The sequence below is a fragment of the Arvicanthis niloticus genome, chromosome 20 (assembly GCF_011762505.2).
Source record: "Arvicanthis niloticus isolate mArvNil1 chromosome 20, mArvNil1.pat.X, whole genome shotgun sequence".
NCBI lineage: Eukaryota > Metazoa > Chordata > Mammalia > Rodentia > Muridae > Arvicanthis > Arvicanthis niloticus.
Genome location: NC_047677.1, coordinates 20188285 through 20195329, shown reverse-complemented (window position 1 = coordinate 20195329; position 7045 = coordinate 20188285). Strand labels below are relative to the sequence as shown.

Sequence of the window (7045 nt, the reverse complement as noted above, 5' to 3'; positions counted from 1 at the left end):
GTCAATCAGACTCCTCAGTCTGTGTGGTAGAATATAAAGAAGTATGTGAAGGTTATAACCATTTGGTTTACTTAGAAATATCATTTTAATCAAATTATATCTTTATTATATGGTCTTTTATGCTATGCTGTTAAAATTGAACCAATCAAATTAACTGTAGTATCAGATTTTGAACCCAGTGCCTTTCACCTGTGAGGCAGGTTGTCTACCACTGACCTACATTTCTAGTCTTACACTAAAGTTTTTCGCTACAAGTTTTAAAGACTTTGGAAACAGTAGGAACCCTACAAGGAAAGTGATGAGATGTCAAAGAATTGAATAAAAACATTTTGTGTATACAGAGGGTCTCATATAAGGGAATATACAAATTAAAGCTTTACCTTCATTATTATTTTTTTTTTGGTTGACAAACTTCTTAAGCTTTATTGGAGGAGGAAGAGGAGGAGGAGGAGGCTCCTGTGTTGAACAGATTATATTATGAAGCTCTGAAGCCGGGGGATGATGGGACTGGAAAGTGAAGGGCACTTTGAGAAGGGTTGCTGGACAGGACCATCTATGCCCTTGGGTGAAGAACAAAGGCACCAGTTTAAAAAGCGACCATGCCGATGGTCTGGGGAACAGCGTAGGTTCCTTTCTCGGGGACGGTGACCTGTATGGAACCTTGGAGGTGACCTATGCCTGGGTCTTCGCCCATAGAGCTGCAGGCGCAAGTTCCCGGATATGGGTCGTAGGTGCAGAAAGTTGCAGAAGCCACCTCGGGTGCATTCCCCCATCTCATACTGCCGGCAGCATGAGTCTCGGAAGTCAGTGACTGGAGACAGCTCAGCATGCACAGCCTGCCCGTTGAACCAGCGGTTATTGAGTTCTGCTACAGCCCGCTCTGCATCCTCCTCCCACCGGAACTTAACATAGACATTGCCCATGAGGTGGTCCCAGACGTTGTCACTCACATTCATCTCTTCAATCTCTCCATACTTCTCCTGCAGTTCTGTGAATACCTCCTCAAAGAAGTTATCATAGTATTCTTGCACCTCCACATCGCTCGCGTGACAGTGTGATCCATCTGCAGTTTGGGCTGTGTTCTCTGGATTCCGGTACAAGTTGAGCAGAACTATGGTCTGGCTGAAAGTCGGTTTGTTGTAGAGTCGGGAAGCACCGATCCCCGTGCCGGCAGGCTCCAATCTTAAAGTAAAAAGAGCAGTTAACCTTGTCCTTCTCAGTCCCAAATATCGAAGCTAAATATTCAGCCATTTTTACCCGAACACTCCAACGCGCCTGCTCCTTGTGTCCTTCACCTTCATTTTGGATGGTGTTTTTATCCACTTGGAAAAGTAAAGATAAGCAATGAAAATGGGACTCGAGATAAGGAGATCGTAAAAATGGTACAGTCTGCTCTTCCAGAGGCACCAAGTTCAATTCCCAGCAACTACCTGGTAGCTCACAACTGTCTGTAACTTCAGCTCAGAGGTTATGGCCCCTTACCTAGACATACACATCAATGTATGTAAAACATCAATGACAGTAAAAATAAAAATAAAAATAAAAATGGTACAATCTTCCGTAGGAGCTGCAGGTCAGGGCGCTGAATTATTAACTTTTCTCATCGCCATAACTAAATAGCTAACAAGAAACAACACAAGGGATGAAGGACTGATAGCTTGCATCCGAGGCGATGTGGTCCACTGTAAGGCAGGGTAGCGAGTGACTGTGTGGAGCATGACTCAGCTGCTTGCTCTCACCTCAGCAGATCAGGAAGCAGAATGGGACAAGGAAATGGCTAGGCTGGAATCTCTCAAGACCATGTTCAGGAATTCATTTCCTTCAGTTAGTTTCTTCCTTCTAAAGGTCCCACAGCCTCCGAGGAACCAATTTTAACACTTGAGCCCACATGGGGACATTGTATATGTAAATCATGGGAGTGACATATATAGTGTCTTAGTTTAGTTACCTCTCTACTACTGTGATGAGACACCATGAGCAACTAATGAAAGAAAGAGTTCACTGGGATCTTACAGGTTCAGGAGGTGTGTTCATAACCATCATGGCAGGGAACGTGGCAGCAGGCAGGCAGGCACTGAGAGCCATAGGCTGAGGATAAAAGATCCTTATTTATGTATAGACACAATATACTATCAGTGCCATAAAAGGACTTGAAAGGAACAACACACTTCACATTCTATACATTAAGCATTCAAAACTCGATCTTTGAGTTCTATCCGATTCAGTCAAGATTCAAAGAAAACTTATGAGTAACTTCAAAACTTAGTCCTATAATTCATATAGGTAGATAAAGGACTGTGAAGAGAGAAAGTTAAAAGAGTGAAGACCAAGTGGAAATAAAGAAGTATTGTAAAAATATTGCTTAAAAAATAACACTGGTTCAGGAAACACATAGATAGGTAGACAATGGGACAGGATAAAGTCGGGAAAATAGGGAAAAATACAATGGTTGAGATAACATTCTTAACTTAAGAGAGAGAAAAGTTAGCTTACACATGAAAGAACATAATTTGGCATGATACTTTACACTGCATTTAAAGAGGAAAAGAAAAACAAACTTCCTCTTCAACTGACTGATGGTCTAAATTTGAAAGAAAAAACTCAAGAGCTTTTATGGAAGAAACACAGGAATTTATCTTTGTGATTTTATTTGGGGAGACCCCAGCTGTGCCTAAAACACAAAGAAGAAAAAGAAAGGTTAATGTACTCCTCAATATCCAAATATAAGCTTTCTGCTTAACAAAGAACTCCACAGGCAAAGAGCATGTGGGTGTAGAATGCAAGACCTTTGTAATGTGAAAACTGACAGGTGATAATTGCACTGGATACACGCTGCACCAATGCATGGATATGCTGCTATCAATCAAATGAGTCAGAAAATCTGTGAACCCAATAAAACATGAACGGAATATAGAAATGGAAGTTCACAATGCATGGGGGTGAGAAAAAAATGAAGGATACAAATATCAACAGATGTTTCCCAACAGTCATTCAAAATAGAACATCAGATCCTCAAAAATGCTGGACACAGGAGGATGACCCCTTTTTGAGTAGTAATTTGACAATATTTAGTAAAATTAAACATTTGGGAACTATGATCCAACCACTCTTCTCCTGGTATGCACCAAGAGAAATGTGATCATCTATTACCTCCTCTCTTTGTATGCACCCCAGAGAAAAATATATGATCCAACTACCCTACCTTGTAGTACCCCAGAAAAATTCTATGCTCCAACAACCCAACTCCTGGTATGCACCCAGAGAACTGCTTCCCATAACTGGGAGACCTGTTCATTATAGTGATAATTTTGAAATTTTAGTTTATTTTAAAAACATAAAAATATTTTAAGAATGTTTTCATTTTAATCCCAGGTGTGGGGACATGAGGCTGCTTTGGACTGCAGCAGCTGACTGTGATTTGCCATGTGCTTCACCAGAGGTGTGGTTTTGCCAGCTACAGATAGTTTCTGCAATTGTGTGACGTTTAGAATTCTGGGAACTTTCCAGAGGGTATATAAATGCTAGGGCCCTGAGATGGAGTCGGGGTAGGGGTGATTGTTGGTCATTCAGGAGATTTGGTTATGGCTTCTTAGTGGTCATACTCCAAGAAGAAACAAGAAGGAAAGAAATTAAGATTCAGGGATCTTTGTCTCTCGATCCCTTCTGTCCTCCTTTCTCTCTTATCTAGTGATGGGGTGAAATGGAGGGTGGGTGGAATAACGGGCGGGAAAAAGAAGAACCACAACGTAGTAAAGATCAGCTACAGTTTACACTGCAGTGCTGCTTCTTATCCCAGGGTTAGAGATACCTCTATGTTTTTATCAATAGAGGGATGTAAACCATGAGTCCTAGGTTCATTCAAGCCCTAGCCTTCCAGGAGGCTCTCAATAAAAATCAAATATATCTTCTACCGTGCTTGGGTTCCGAGCAAATTGAGGAAAAAGAAAAAGAAAGTTGCTAGGCATTGGTGGACCACACCTTTAATCCCAGCATCCTGAGAGGCAAAGACAGATGGATCTCTGTGAGTTCAAAGCAGTCTAGACTACAACTCAAGTTCCAGAACAGGCAGGGCTGTTGCACAGAGAGACCCTGTGTCAAACAAACAAATAAACAAACAAACAAACAAACACAAACCACCACCACCACCAACAACAACCAACCAACCAACCTAAATCTCCAAAACAAAACTGAAGCAATGATGGACTGTCTAAGTGGTACTTTTATTACCGATGGCGACATTCTGGAGGTGTTTTAGGGAGGAAGGGGGCTAACTGAAAAACAGAAGGTAGCACCTCCATGCTGTGGCCAGAACCCTGGTGGATTTCACTCTGAGTAGGAGAAAGTGGGTGTTCTGCAGGTAACCAGGGCCCCTGAGAAGGGATCAGCACATCTAGGTATTCTCAAACTGACCCACCAAGAAGTCACAAGCTCTCCCAGAGTCATAATGAAAGACACTTAAGAAAAAGCTCTTCAGAGGAAGGTGGGGTCTGGCGTGAGATTAAAGTGTCAAGTTGGTGGAAAAAATGAGAAAATACAATTTATAGTTTATTATCACATGCAAATCAAGAGCTACACATAGAAAACAATTGAATATTAGGAATTTTTTTAAAGGATATACATTTAAGAAAATACATGGATGGTAGGTTTGAAAAGACGAAATTTCATGCATTGTGGGAGCTTAGTTATGTCTATGGAGACTCAGTTTTATTTGTTTAAATAAAAGAGATTTACACAAATAAAGAGAAGATGTGATTAGAAGTGATGTCAGTGGACAACCCCTGTCTTTACCAAGAAAACACCAAGTATGCAGAAACCACGGCACAACAATGTTTTAATATATATGATCAGAAACACCAGACAAGAAAAACACTCAGCAATAGAGTCAGATTTCCAATATGGAAAAGGTATTTGGGGACTTTCTAATGCCTAGAACCTTTTGAACAATGGTTCGTTTTCTGTTTATAAAAATCAAAGTTTAACGGAAGCTTGCTCTTAACTGGAAGATGCAGCTTTTGGTCAAGCTGAGGAAGCGAACAAACGGAAACCACACGCATAGCCTCGGGTCCTTTGAACTTCCGGTTATACTTTTCTCTTCCGGGTGCACTCTTCATCTAGCTCTCCTCTGCCATTTCTCACTAGTGATGGAGATGTTAAGTCAGTTCCTTTACCAGAACTAAACCAGGAAAACTACCGGCTTTTCTATCTGTGTTGCATTATCATAAAAGAAATCTACTAGCAAACTGCACCTCCCTTCGTGGACCTTTGTTGGGGATCCAGCCAGGGCGGGGCGGGTTAGACATGTCTTAGGACATGGCTGAGCCCAAGGCTGTCGCTGGGCTGCTAAACTGCACAGAATGCCACTTGCAAAGTCCCTCTCTGCCCCATGGCGACAGATGGTCTTTCTTCTGCCGGTGTGTGAAGGGGGTGGGGAGTGGCCATAACAATAAGCAGCAGTAGCCACTTGACAGCTCCCCGCTGCCAGGAATTTGCATGATGGGCGGGTGCTTGCTGCCATCTGGAGAACTTCAGCTCATTGAGGAAGAGCTGGTGGTGTCTCTGCCTGCATGCTCCCTAGTGGGTGTTGGGATCTGGGATCTGGACTCCCAGGGAAAGCAGATAGCAAGAAGCACATCTCTGGTGAGGCTTCTGCTGCACTGGGGAAGTGGGACTGGACCCTCATGCTGGGCTGGGCGGAGGATGTGCCCATAGGTCTGGCACTTCAGAATGGTCCAGATCAGCCACAGTGTAGCCTTTGCAACATGGGTTTGTTTATCCACCAGTAGTTGGTGGGGGACATGTGAACTGGAAAAGAGAAAACCTAAACGTGTACCCCGTTTCCCATGACCTCCGGAGCAGAGTTCAGCGAGGCAAAAGGCTGACCATACGCCCTAGGGACCCTTTTCTCAGGCCACAGTTCTGTGCACTATAAACACATGTGCAACCCATTTAATTAAACACATAACAGCTGCTGAGATGTTTGCACGTTTAAAAAGCAAAATGTATTTTCAGCGCATTAAAAAAAAATAAGTTTTATATTCGACATACCAATGTGGAACCATGTGGTCTCATTTTCTCTAAAAAAATAAAAATTTCTCCAAAATATGTTCAGTGGATATTTAAAATTTAGTGGGATCAAAAAAGGCAGCTTTAATAAAATGATATTTTGTTGGGAGAATGCATCCTATAGCTAAAAAGAATTAACATCAGCAGCCAAGGGGGTTATATTTAATAGACAATCCTAAGCTTTATAAACTCTTTAATCTTCAAGAATCTCCAGAACTAAAAAACCAAAACAACAACAACAAAAAACAAAACAAAAATAACGGCAAAAACAAACAAACAAGCAAAACCACAATAAAGTTCCTCATGGGAGAAAAAAGACATGATCTTATATACATTAATTATGGGCTAATGAAATAAACGAGAGTAAATCTCTGTTTACTGATGGTGTGCTGGGATGTTCAGGGTGGAAACTGTATTATTTCTTTTATTACCCTAGCTGTTAACCCAATTCCACTATGAAGGAGGAGCCTGCTTTTCAGCCTGAGTAGCTACAAGGAACACAGGTCAATGCTGACAATCTAAGCCCAAAGAGGTATTTTGCCAGTGGCATCTGGAATCTAAGAGGTCAACCATCAAAATGAGATCAGTAAGTTCTCAGTAGCTGCCGTTTCTGGTTCTCATCCAGACAACCCGGATGTATTTGTACCCCATTCTCCGAAATGATAAATTCTGAGATTAGGATAGTGGCAGGTGAGCTGTTGGGCCCCATAAAGGTGGCAGACATGAATACAGAACTCGCAAGTATTCAAGGTAGTTTCTAACCATCCGAGGGCTATGTCTGCACAGTGTGCGAGTGCTAAGGCTTGCTTGTTTATAGTTGCACTGCAGTATTTCAGAGAATGTGAACTCATTGCTCTGTGGTGACTCAAGCTTGAAATTTATACTTCTTTAAAAACTTTTTTTTTTTTTTGAGACTATGCAGTCTTGGCTATCCTGAAACTTGTATGTTAACCAGGCTGGCCTCAAACTCATAGGGATCTGC

General features: G+C 41.9%; 1 pseudogene; it reads right to left on the bottom strand.

Moving 5' to 3' along the window:
* Window positions 1-470: 470 nt before the first annotated feature.
* LOC117724771 (splicing factor U2AF 26 kDa subunit pseudogene) lies at window positions 471-1408 on the bottom strand (annotated as a pseudogene).
* Between the last annotated feature and the right edge of the window lie 5637 nt (window positions 1409-7045).